Raw genomic sequence first — 13553 nt, 5'->3', positions numbered from 1 at the left:
TATGTTGTATCTTCATTTTCATTAAATTCTAAAAAGTTTTTAATTTCTTTCTTTATTTCTTCCTTGACCAGGTTATCATTGAGTAGAGCATTGTTCAATTTCCAAGTATATGTGGGCATTCTTCCTTGATTGTTATTGAAGACCAGTTTTAGGCCGTGGTGGTCCGATAGCACGCATGGGATTATTTCTATCTTTATGTACCTGTTGAGGCCCGTTTTTTGACCAATTATATGGTCAATTTTGGAGAAAGTACCATGAGGAGCTGAGAAGAAGGTATATCCTTTTTCTTTAGGATAGAATGTTCTATAAATATCCGTTAAGTCCATTTGGCTCATGACTTCTCTTAGTCTGTCGACATCACTGTTTAATTTCTGTTTCCATGATCTGTCCATTGATGAGAGTGGGGTGTTGAAGTCTCCCACTATTATTGTGTGAGGTGCAATGTGTGTTTTGAGCTTTAGTAAGGTTTCTTTTACGTATGTAGGTGCCCTTGTATTTGGGGCATAGATATTTAGGATTGAGAGTTCATCTTGGTGGATTTTTCCTTTGATGAATATGAAGTGTCCTTCCTTATCTTTTTTGATGACTTTTAGTTGGAAATTGATTTTATTTGATATTAGAATGGCTACTCCAGCTTGTTTCTTCTGACCATTTGCTTGGAAAGTTGTTTTCCAGCCTTTCACTCTGAGGTAGTGTCTGTCTTTGTCTCTGAGGTGTGTTTCCTGTAGGCAGCAGAATGCAGGGTCCTCATTGCGTATCCAGTTTGTTAATCTATTTCTTTTTATTGGGGAGTTGAGGCCATTGATATTGAGAGATATTAAGGAATAGTGATTATTGCTTCCCTTTATATTCATATTTGGATGTGAGGTTATGTTTGTGTGCTTTCATTCTCTTTGTTTTGTTGCCAAGTCGATTAGTTTCTTGCTTCTTCTAGGGTATAGCTTGCCTCCTTATGTTGGGCTTTACCATTTATTATCCTTTGTAGTGCTGGATTTGTAGAAAGATATTGTGTAAATTTGGTTTTGTCATGGAATATCTTGGTTTCTCCATCAATGTTAATTGAGAGTTTTGCTGGATACAGTAACCTGGGCTGGCATTTGTGTTCTCTTAGGGTCTGTATGACATCAGTCCAGGATCTTCTGGCCTTCATAGTTTCTGGCGAGAAGTCTGGTGTGATTCTGATAGGTCTCCCTTTATATGTTACTTGACCTTCTTCCCTTACTGCTTTTAATATTCTTTCTTTATTTTGTGCGTTTGGTGTTTTGACAATTATGTGACGGGAGGTGTTTCTTTTCTGGTCCAATCTATTTGGAGTTCTGTAGGCTTCTTGTATTTCTATGGGTATCTCTTTTTTTAGGTTAGGGAAGTTTTCTTCTATGATTTTGTTGAAGATATTTACTGGTCCTTTGAGCTGGGAGTCTTCACTCTCTTCTATACCTATTATCCTTAGGTTTGATCTTCTCATTGAGTCCTGGATTTCCTGTATGTTTTGGACCAGTAGCTTTTCCGCTTTACATTATCTTTGACAGTTGAGTCAATGATTTCTATGGAATCTTCTGCTCCTGAGATTCTCTCTTCCATCTCTTGAATTCTGTTGGTGAGGCTTGTATCTACAGCTCCTTGTCTCTTCTTTTGGTTTTCTATATCCAGGGTTGTTTCCATGTGTTCTTTCTTGATTGCTTCTATTTCCATTTTTAATTCCTTCAACTGTTTGATTGTGTTTTCCTGGAATTCTTTCAGGGATTTTTGCGATTCCTCTCTGTAGGCTTTTACTTGTTTATTAATGTTTTCCTGTGCTTCCCTAAGTGTGTTCATGTCTTTCTTGAAGTCCTCCAGCATCATGATCAAATATGATTTTGTAACTAGATCTTGCTTTTCTGGTGTGTTTGGATATTCCATGTTTGTTTTGGTGGGAGAATTGGGCTCCGATGATGGCATGTAGTCTTGGTTTCTGTTGCTTGGGTTCCTGCGCTTGCCTCTCGCCATCAGATTATCTCTAGTGTTACTTTGTTCTGCTATTTCTGACAGTGGCTAGACTGTCCTATAAGCCTGTGTGACAGGAGTGCTGTAGACCTGTTTTCCTCTCTTTCAGTCAGTTATGGGGACAGAGTGTTCTGCTTTCTGGCGTGTAGTTTTTCCTCTCTACAGGTCTTCAGCTGTTCCTGTGGGCCTGTGTCTTGAGTTCACCAGGCAGCTTTCTTGCAGCAGAAAATTTGGTCTTACCTGTGGTCCCGAGGCTCAGGTTCGCTCGTGGGGTGCTGCCCACGGGCTCTCTGCAGCGGCAGCAACCAGGAAGACCTGTGCCGCCCCTTCCGGGAACTTCAGTGCACCAGGGTTCCAGATGGTCTTTGGCTTTTTCCTCTGGCGTCCGAGATGTGTGTGCAGGGAGCAGTCACTTCTGGTTTCCCAGGCTTGTCTGCCTCTCTGAAGGTTTAGCTCTCCCTCCCACGGGATTTGGGTGCAGAGAACTGTTTATCCGGTCTGTTTCTTTCAGGTTCCGGCGGTGTCTCAGGGACAGGGGTCCTGCCGCTCCTGGGCCCTCCCCCACGGGAGCCCAGAGGCCTTATACAGTTTCCTCTTGGGCCAGGGATGTGGGCAGGGGTGAGTTGGTGGTCTCTTCCGCTCTGCAGCCTCAGGAGTGCCCACCTGACCAGGCGGTTGGGTCTCTCTCTCACCGGGTCTGGGAGCAGAGAGCTGCTGCGGGCCGGAATCCGCGGGTGTGGGACTTCCGGTAAACACAGAACGTGCCCGGTCCTAGAGAAATTCTGCTTTCCTGTGTCCCAAGCTCACCAGGCAGCTTTCTTGCAGCAGAAAATTTGGTCTTACCTGTGGTCCCGAGGCTCAGGTTCGCTCGTGGGGTGCTCCCCACGGGCTCTCTGCAGCGGCAGCAACCAGGAAGCATGTTCTTTTTTCTAAGAAAAACATTCAATTAGTGCTAGCATAGAGTTCAAAGGTTTAGTCCGTTGTCACCGTGATGGCGTGTAAGGTGACACACAGACTGACGTGATGCTGGAGAAGGAGCTGGGTCTACATCTGGATCAGCAGGTAGCAGGAAGAGAGAATGAAACTGGGTCTGACTTGAGTGTCTAAAACCACAAAGTGCAATCCCATGACACACTTCCTCCAACAAGGCCACATGTACTCCAGCAAGACCTCATCTCCAATATTGTCACTCCCTATGAGTCTATGGGAGCTGTTTTCATTCATATTCCATACCCCAGTGTGAAATCATAGGTGCTACATACAGCTACTACACTTGGCTTCTATGTGCTTGCTGAGAATTGAACTCAGGACCTTATGCTTGTGCAGCGAGTGCTTTACTGACTAAGCTCTCTCCCCAACCCCATGGGGCAGCTTACATAAGTGGAGTAAACCCCAGGGAGGAGGCTCTGAACTCATGATCTAATGGCACACAAGGGTACTATCTGTTGAGACCATCACTCTGGGGCCAAGTCTCAACATACAGCTTTGAGGAACAAAACATTCAGACCTGGGCATCCCTAACTCACTAGAGAGAGACCTGGTAAGCACTCACACTGCTTCTCCCCTCCCTGCAGTGGCTTGAATGTCAGATGTCCCTCAGGCTCAGATGGTCCCCAGTTGGGAGCTGTTAGAAGTGCTGCCCAGTTGAGGAAATGAGTCCCTGGTGGTGAAACTGGATATATTACAGTTACATGAGAAGGGACCTGGGAGAGGAGTGTGTGTGTGTGTGTGTGTGTGTGTGTGTGTGTGTGTGTGTGTGTGTGCTGTGATCAGGATGTAAAGGGAATGAATAAATAAATTAATACTAAAAGCTATGACAATTTCCACTTTCTGTCTGCTTTCTGCTTCCTAATGAGACACATTGTGACCTCACATCACTGCTATTGTGCTGATCCCTACCGTCAGATTGTAAGTGAAAATTTGCCCTCTGCCCTTAAGTTGCTTAATATCAGCATTTGGTTATAGTAAACTGAAAAGTAAGTAACTCACTCCCTGTCCTGGAATGTCAGATTCATTCTGCAGGATCTGGGAATGACATACACAGAATATTTAATTATTTGGGGTGTGAGAGAGAGAAGGTGAGAAAGATTGGTGGGAAGGATAGATATGGAGGCCATAGGCAGGAGGGGAGCCAGAAGACTAAGTATTGAGAAGAGTGTGGGGTACAACAGGGTCTGCTTTCTGGGACTGATCAGATTCCACTCTCTCCTCTTAGAGTCTCTGTAGAATGTCAAACCTCAGCTGCCTTCATGGAGAAGACTCCTGTACTGTGCTCACATCCATGGTCCAGAGGCCCTTTGCCAGGCAGCTCAGCCCACACCAGGTTCAGCATGGCGGGCAGATCCTCTAAGACAGTGATTCTCTATTTGGGAGTCGCATATCAGGTATCCTGCATATCAGATATTCACATTACTATTCATAACATTAGCAAAATTAAAGTAATGAAGTAGCAACAAAATAATTTTACAGTTGGGGGGTAACCACAACATGAGGAAGTGTATTCAAAAGTTGAAGCATCAAGAAGGTTGAGAACCATTGCTCTACGGACTAGCAGAGCTTTAGGCCCATGCTAAACCCAGTGCAGACAGTTGTCTGAGGCAGGCAGATGTCTGAGGTTTCCTCTTCCTCCCAACGTTCATGCAGTGGGAAGGATATGAGGTGGGCCCAGGACTCAGCTAAGTACAAGACCCAGTTGCTAATGGAGACATTCTGGGTCCACTGGAGAAAAGGGCCTAATGGGTCAGACCTGGGTCAGGATTTGGGATCAATCCAACCTATAGAGCAGTACCCACTCTAAGATGAGCAGCGTGAGTGACTTTGGGGAGGAAGGGAAGGCAGAGAGCAAGAGTATCCTGGCCCACAGATGCTAGTGTCTTTCTAAGATTAGTGGAGTCACACAGGTCTGAGGAAGAACTGGACTGGGCCTATCTCCACCATTGACACAGAGCTTGTTAACATTCTTTCTAGGCTCCTCCTAGCAGTTACCTGGCGTTAACAGTTAGGTATGGCTTACTATGAAAGGGGCTGTTTGAACCCCTCCTCGCTTTCTTATTCTCTCTCTCTTCTTTCCCTGATTCTACTCTTTTCTATATTTTTATGGTTAAGGAAATTATTTGTTACATTCATGAATACACATATATCAATAACACAAGGAAGAGCCAATTAGAATGATTAATAAGAATTCTATACAGTTACATAAGAAATCTGTTAGAGATTCACAGAGTAGAAAAAGAAGAATAGAGTTAGTAGGAATTTATGCAAATGTAAAACTAATGTGAAAAAAAAACCAAAATGCTCAGTAGGATTGTTTGTACCTCTCAATACAGTGGATACTTCCCACTTTTATTAAATAAAACTGGTTTTTTGTTTTTGTTTGTTTGTTTTGGGTACAAACTGACAGGCAATTTTTCAAGGTTTAAAGTTACTCCCCGCGCCCTCTCACTCTCTGCTCTCTTTCTCTCTCACTCATCTGCAGCTTGGGGCTGCACACTCTGCAATCCCTTTTGCACTCTGCTTTTGTCCTTTGTGCTTTTCTTTTCTCAGACTTCCACACTCACACACACCTCTGCTCATTACTCTTTCACTCTCACACACACCCTTCATACAGACCTTACACGTCTCTCCTTTTACTCTCACACAATCTTCACACACACACCTCACATTCTCTCTTCACTCACTCCTCACATGCTCCTCTCTCTCTCTCTCTCTCTCTCTCTCTCTCTCTCACACACACACACACACACATACACACACACACAATCTCATGTACACATCATTCTCTCTCCACTTACTCCCACTTGTTCCTTACATTCTTGCACATGCTCACACATGCTCTCATTCTCTCCCTCACTTGCTCCCTCACTCGCTCTCTTATTCACTTTCTAGCCTTTCTCTTGCCCCAGTCTTTTATTGATGCTCCAAAAGCAGGGAGCAAAAAGACATTGCATAATCATTGCCAAATCAAATTCAAAAGAATAACCACATCCCACAAAAGATTAAGAATTACAATTGTTGGGGTTGGGGATTTAGCTCAGTGGTAGAGCGCTTGCCTAGCAAGCGCAAGGTCCTGGGTTCGATCCCCAGCTCCGAAAAAAAGAAAAAAGAAAAAAAAAGAATTACAATTGTTCCCCAAAGTCTCAAGCGTCCCCTATTCCCAGGCCTGTAGCCAAACTAATAATAATTGCAAAGTTATCATTATTGAAACTTTAACTTTTGACTTATTATACTTCAGAGCTCAGAGCTCCAAGGTCAGCTGCTTTCATTCTCCTGGGAAGCCTAATGATAAATGACATGGGCAAAGCTGCCAGGCAGTGACTAGAAAGAAACAGTTAATCCTTAACTCAGTAGCTCCACTACCTTTCTGTTCCTTTACATTGCACACAATGACTCTTGCCAGAGTCGAAGTATTTTGACTTAGTTTTACTAGAAACTTCCTTATCCAGGAACCACTCTCAAATGTTATGAAAAACTTATATCCTAACTTCAATAATTTTCCCTTTCTTGGGGTCTCAATATTGGCTGTATTTCATTTTCTTTTCCTTTTCTTTATATTGGATTTTTTATTTACATTTCAAATGTTATTCTCTTTTCCAATTTCCTGGCCATAAGCCCCCTATCCCATCCCCTTCCCCTTCTTTTATAAGAGTGTTCCCCTTCCACAACCACATCCCTTTCCTGCCTCCCCACCCTGACATTCCCCTACTCTGGGGAGGTCCAGCCTTGGCAGGACCAAAAGCTTCTTCTCCCATTGGTGCCCAACATGGCCATCCTCTGCTATATATGCAGCTAGAGTCATGGGTCTGCCCATGTGTAGTCTTTGGTTGTGATTTTGTCCCTGGGAGCTGTGGTTGGTTGGTATTGTTGGTCTTATGGGGTTGCAAGCTCCTTCAGCTCCTCAATCCATTTTCTAATTCCTCCAATGGGAACCCTGTTCTCGGTTTAATGGTTTGCTGCTAGCATTGCCCTCTGAATTTGTCACACTCTGGCAGAGCCTCTGAGGAGACAGCTATATCAAGCTCCTGTGAGCATGCACTTCTTGGAATCTGTTTCCGTGGAGGACGCGTGGCTAATCTTGAGTCTTGTATGCTGCTGTGCTTACTCTGAGATTCTAAGACGGAAAGGATATAATGCAGGACTGTGGACAGGAAAGTAAATCACTTTTCATTGAAGCCTTGAATACCAAGGAAAGACCTCTCTGGCCCACTTTCCTCTGCATCTGGCAATAGTAGTAGATTTTTAACTCTGAAACCGGGGCCATCTTGACTGAGGAATGGGTCCCTTGTGAGCTGATTTCTCTTTTCATTGGATATTTTTTATTTACAGTACAAATGTTATCCCCATTTCCCGGTTTCCCATCCATAAATCCCCTACCCCCCGCTTCTTGTATGAGGATGTTCTTCCACCCAACCACCCACACCTCATACTAAATTATTGGTGGGAAAAAATATAAAATTTGAACTCACTTAATGTCTTAGAAAAACATTTATGGAAAATGTTTGAGATTGATAAATGCAAGTAATGAAAATTAGAGGATGTAAAGCAACTTGAATCGGTGATTTAAAAATAAAAATGCTTCAGATGAAAGATGTTTAAAGTTGGTAAATGAAAGTTATAATTATTTTAGGTTCTAAAACATTATTTTAAGGCATATGAAGTTATAGAGATATAAGAAAGGTATAAAAAATGGGGAAGGGTTCATATTTCCACTGCATACTATTGCTATTTCAAATTCCAAATTTTATCATTGAACAATGGGTTGGGGATTTAACTCAGTGGTAGAGCGCTTGCCTAGCAAGTGCAAGGCCCTGGGTTCGGTCCCCAGCTCCGAAAAAAAAGAAAAAAAAGTATCATTGAACAATGGAGTTCTGATAAGATAATGGAACACTGGCAGTTTTCATTTCAGCCACAAGCTCAAGATGTTCATTTCAATTTGGTTGTGTTTTGAATATAAACAAACAAAAAGATGCTTCTACTTCTGCTAAAAACTTCTCTGTTCAAGCTTCGTATGTGGCTTTCTGTCAGGACAAGAAAATGTTCTGTGGCTTTTTTTTTTTTTTTGGTTCTTTTTTTTCGGAGCTGGGGATCGAACCCATGTTCTGTGGCTTTTAAGCCTATATCTTTTACTAGGTCTTAGAGGCATGAGTTTACTTCTAGTTTATAACAAACACAAGTTACTTACTGTTTCTAAAACATGGATTTCAATACAATGGCAAGAAATTATGTTTATCCTTTAGTAAGCAAAAGTTAGCACAAACTTCAGGAAATCAAGAAACCACAGACGTGGATCTGCCTACCACAGATTAAATGGACTCCAGATCAGCATCCCTGCTTAATTTTTTTTACATTAAAAAATGACATTGTTTTATTTTCCCAATCAGGTGTGGGCTGCATGTGTGGTATGTGTGGTAGGCTTAGCCCAGGTGTGGATGGGGTGTGGGGGTGCAGAAGGTGATGACTTGCTGGCAGGAAGTGAATGGACAGGGTTAGATATTCTTCTTGGAAGTCTGAAGGAAAGACTCATGGCATGCTATAGCTAAGCCACCAATAAGGTTGGGAAACTCTTGGGAATCTAGGTGCCCATCACTGTTGAGGTCCAGCTTATTCATCATGCAGTCAAAGACACTGGGGTCTTTCTGGTTCTTCCTAATGGTGGCCAGCTCTGTGTTCATGAAGGAAAGGAACTCAGTTTTGGAGAGTTGACAGCTATTTTTATCCTTCCCATTGTACTTTTGGAAAAGAGCAATCAGGGACTCAATGCATCTCTCTGTCTCTGTAGGCATTAGTGCCAAGTTGAGGAGCAAGGCACAGCTGCAACTGAGGTTGATGGTGACTGGGACAAAACCCCTGTTTATTCTTAAAAATGGGATTTTCCTCTTGGTGTTGGGATTTCTTACCTTCCTCAACTACTAGACAATTTCAATTTCTGTTGCGAGTCTGCACTCATCTCAGCACTCTTTCACCTGGCTGACAGACTCCATCCAGGGATCCAGGGATCACCTGTGGGACTGCTGAACTCTGGAAATGCTAAAAGCTGATGTTAACCAGTCCAGCTGGTGTGATAGCTCCTTCTCTTTCATCAGTACCAGCGTCTGATAAATCCCCCATTGACTAGCATCTCAGCCTCCCAGTATCCCTTTGCCCATCCTAAGGTTGGCAGGAAACAGATACAGAGGAGTGATATGACATCCATTGTCCCACTTTACAGGCTGAATGCTAGATCACAAAAGAAGTTCCCAGGGCACACCGTGAAAACGAGCCTCTTCCTGATCCTGTTCATCCTGATGGCTGTGAAAAAAGATGGAACCCAGTCCCTGACTCATCATTCTCATTAGAGTTTGCTTCCTGGACCCATCAATGAGTCAGTCATCAGACAACACTCCCAGGACACGTTAAATATCAGACTGGCAAAAGTTCTAGGGACTAGTTTTCTATTTTGTATTTCTCAAGAGGGGTCAAGGACACCACAAAAATCCATAGAATAAAAAAACCTGAGGTCAGACACCCTGAGACTGTAGGACAGACTGCCACTTCTGCATACTCCTGCCCACATCCCTGGTCCAACGGGAAACTGCACAGTGCTTCTGGACACAGGAAAACAGGAACCAGTCAGTCCCCGGTACCTGCCGTTCTGGTATGCCCGAAGGACTGAACTGAACCGGCCAAAGAACTCCCTGCACCCAAATCCTGTGGGAGAGAGAGCTGGATCCTCAGAAGTGCAGACACTCCTGAGAAATCAGAGGAGACAACCCTCTTCCCACATTCCAGACCCAAGAGGGAATCACCTAGTACCAACTGTGCCTTCTGGGTGCAAGGACCTAGGAACAATCAGGGACAGGACCCTTCTGATTCCTGCCCATGCCTAGAGCTGAAAGACAATCAACAGGCTCCTTGTTTAAAAAAAAAAGTGCTGACTGTCTAGGATCCTGAGAAGCAGGCAACACATCCCTCCAGGGGATCCACCATCTGAAATAAGGGACTGCCTGCAGTAGGCCAGGAAAGAGACATCTCAGTCTCCAGGACAGCTCTTTGTAAAAAACAGTTGTTTCCATTTCTCCTAATCAAAGCCCTGGACTACGACTTTATAGATTTCATTTGTGTGTGACTTCTTTACAGTGGGCCTTGGTGTGCATAATTATCCTATTATATCTGGCTTTCCTATTTCTTTTTCCTTCTGCTCTGGTGAATTCTATGAAACTAAATGTTCCCTGATGTAATGATTCTTAAACAATTAAAAATTGAGGCTTAGGGGTACAGCACAGCACAGTCCTAATGGCCTAGGTGAATGCTATGTGTTCTCATCTTGGAAACAATCTAATAATTGCACAATGGTAGTTACAGGCTAATGCTTGACTTGCAAAGAAAGTGTGAAGAAATTATTAGAAAATGAATTAAAGCAAACATTGGGATCCCCGAAAAAGGGAAAAAAACTATTCAAGTTATGAAATAAGTTTTGCACAACATTTGAGAGTGGTTCCTGGATAAGAAAGTATAGAATATGTAAAATCTTATGCTAGCACAGCTAAGTCAAAACACTGGGACTCTGAAGAGAATCATTGTGTGCAATGGGCAGGAGCAGAAAGCTAGTGGAACTTCTGAGTAAAGAGTTAACTTGATTCTTTCTGGCCATTTCCTGGCAGCTTTGGTCCTGTCATATATCATTAGAGCTTGACAGGAAAATGCAAGTAGCTGACCTCAGAGCTTTGAGCTCTGAAGTACAGTAAGTCAAAAGGTAACGTTTAAATAATGATAACTTTGCAATTATTATTAGTTTGGCTACAGGCCTGGGAATAGGGGAAGCTTGCAACTTTGGGGAACAATTGTAATTCTTAATTCTTTGTAGGATATGGTTATTCTTCTAAATTTGATTTGGCAATGATTATACAATGTCTTTTTTACCTGGTTTTGGAGTATCAATAAAAGACTGGGGCAAGAGAAAGGCTAGAGAGATAGCGAGTGAGGTGAATGTGGACAGCATGTGTGAGCATATGAAGAGCAATTGGAGAGCAAGTAGAGAGTGAGGGGGGTGTGTGTGTGTGTGTGAGAGAGAGAGAGAGAGAGAGAGAGAGAGAGAGAGAGAAAGAGAGAGAGAGAGAGAGAGAGAGAATGAAAAGAGCATGTGAAAAGTGACTGAAGAGAGAGTGTGAGGTGTGTGTGAAGAAGTATATATGTGAGTGGTGTGTGAGGTGTTATGAAGAGTGTGTGGGAGTGAAAGAGAGTTGAGTAGAGGTGTGTAGGCGTGTGAAATTTTGAGAAAAAAAAAGAGAAAGAGCACACAGGATAAAGCAGAGTGTACAAAAGAATGCAGAGTATGTGCAGCCTCGAGCTGTGATCAAGTGAGAAGGAAAGAGAGCCAAGAGAGAAAAGAATAACTTTATGTGTTGAAAAACTTCCTGTCAGTTTGTACCCCTCCCAAGAAAAGGCTGTGCTTGTTTGAAAGTGAAAGCGTGGTGGTAGAATCACTGTGTCTGTGGGATACACACACACACATAGATAGATAGATAGATAGATAGATAGATAGATAGATAGATAGATAGATAGATAGATAGATAGATAGAGATATATGCACACACACAGTATTATCACTAATGTCAAAATAACAGGAACTAACAATCCTTAGCCATATATATCTCTCAACACCAATGGACTCAACTCCCCCAATATAAAGACACAGGTTAACAAAGTATATGTATAAACAAGATCTTTCACTTTGCTACATATAGGAAACACTCCTCAGCACCAACAGTAGACACTACCTCAGTATAAAGGGCTGGAAAAAGATTTTCTATGCAAGTGACCCAAGAAACAAGCTGGAATAGACATTCTAATATCTAATGTCTAATAAAATAGACATCCTGGCCTACTGCACACAGTCCCTTATTCCAAATTACAGGTCACCTGGAGGGATGTGTCTCCTGCTTCTCAGGATCTCAGACAGTGTCCTTTTTTACAAGGAGCTGCTATGAACTCCTGAGAATACCCAGCAACCACATGGTGGCTCAGAGCCATCTGTAATGGAATTCAATGCCCTCTTCTGATGTGTCTGATAATTATATACATAAAATAAATGTTTTTTTAAAAGGAAAGTATCTTCAACAGCTGAGGCTGATCTTTTTGGATTTCTGTGTGTAGAACAATGCAATTAAATGCCTACTTGTCACTGCACAAAAATCCAGTCTAATGGATCAAAGATCTCAACATAAATCACAATACACTGATTCTAATAGAATAGAAAATAGAACATAGGCATCAATTCTGGTATAGGAAACAACTTTGTGAGCAGAACATCAATGTTTCAGTCACTAAGATCAATAAATAAAGAAAACCTCAAGAAACTGAAAAGGAAAAGGACACCAACAATAGGACAAAGTAGAAGACTACAGAATGGCAATTGACATCCAAAAGAGGGCTAAAATCCAAAATACATAGGGAGTGCAAGAAGTTAGACACCAACAAATCCAATAACCCAATTTAAAATGGGGTACAGACCTAAATGGAGAATTCTCAAAAGAGGACTCCCTAATGGCTGAGAAACACTTAAATGTTCAATGTCCTTAGTCATCAGGGAAATGCAAATAAAAATAACACTAATATTTATCCTTATACCCATCAGAATGGCCAAGATAAACTCAAGGGACAGCACATGCTAGTGAGGGTGTATAGTGAAGAGGACACTTCTCCATGCTGGTGGGAGTACAAAATTGTACAACCACTCTGCGAATTAATCTGGTGGTTTCTCAGAAAACTAGGAATAATTCTACTCATGACGCAGCCATACAACTCCTGGGCATACACCCAAAATATGTTCCACCATACCATAGGATCCATGCTCCATTCTGTGCATAATAGCTTTATTTGTAATAGTCAGAATGTAGAAACCATCCAGATATCCTTCAACAGAACAGTTAAAAAAATGTAATTTATACAATAGACTACTATTCAGATATTAAAACAAGGAAAAATAATGGATTAAACTATAAAAAAATCAGACAACCTAGTGATATAACCTAGACGCAAAGGGATATACCTCGATTGTACTCACTTATGAGTGGATTTTAGTCACAAATTATAGGATCACTATGGTACAATCCATAGACGCAAAGAAGCTAAATTACAAGGGTAAAAGGAACAATGTTTGACTCTCACTCAGAGGGGGAAATAGCAGTCTTTAGTTGTGAATGGAGAGGGGCAACTGTGTGAGAGAGGGGGACGTGAGGGGAAGGCTGGGGGAACATTGCAGGGGGAGAGGTGGAGAGCTGCAGCTGCAGGCTGATGGAGGACATCTCTAGGATGTGGCAGAGATGTGGAATGGGGGAAGGCTGTAGGGAGTCTAGGAGGATGACTGTAGCTGAGACTCACTCCTAGCACTGGGTGATATGGAGCCTGAGGTGACCACCTCCTGTAGTCAAGCAAAACCCCTAGTGAAGAAATGTTGATACCAACTCACTTACAAAACCTTTTGCCTACAGGCGGTGCATAAACAATGAAGGAGGAGAGCCTGAGGGCATAGCCTACCAATGACTTCACACCCATCCCATGGACAAGAAGCAATCCCTGACACTGTCAACAATACG

At 42.5% G+C, this 13553-nt stretch overlaps 1 pseudogene across 1 annotated transcript; it reads right to left on the bottom strand.

Moving 5' to 3' along the window:
• Positions 1-7995: 7995 nt before the first annotated feature.
• LOC148006568 (protein S100-A11 pseudogene) lies at positions 7996-8848 on the bottom strand (annotated as a pseudogene). The gene has a single exon (XR_015684983.1). The product of XR_015684983.1 is annotated as a protein S100-A11 pseudogene (transcript).
• Positions 8849-13553: the final 4705 nt, after the last annotated feature.

This window comes from Rattus norvegicus, chromosome 3 (assembly GCF_021556685.1).
Source record: "Rattus norvegicus strain SHRSP/BbbUtx chromosome 3, alternate assembly SHRSP_T2T, whole genome shotgun sequence".
NCBI lineage: Eukaryota > Metazoa > Chordata > Mammalia > Rodentia > Muridae > Rattus > Rattus norvegicus.
The sequence above is the reverse complement of the archived record's forward strand: the minus strand, read 5'-3'. Positions and strand labels throughout refer to the sequence as shown.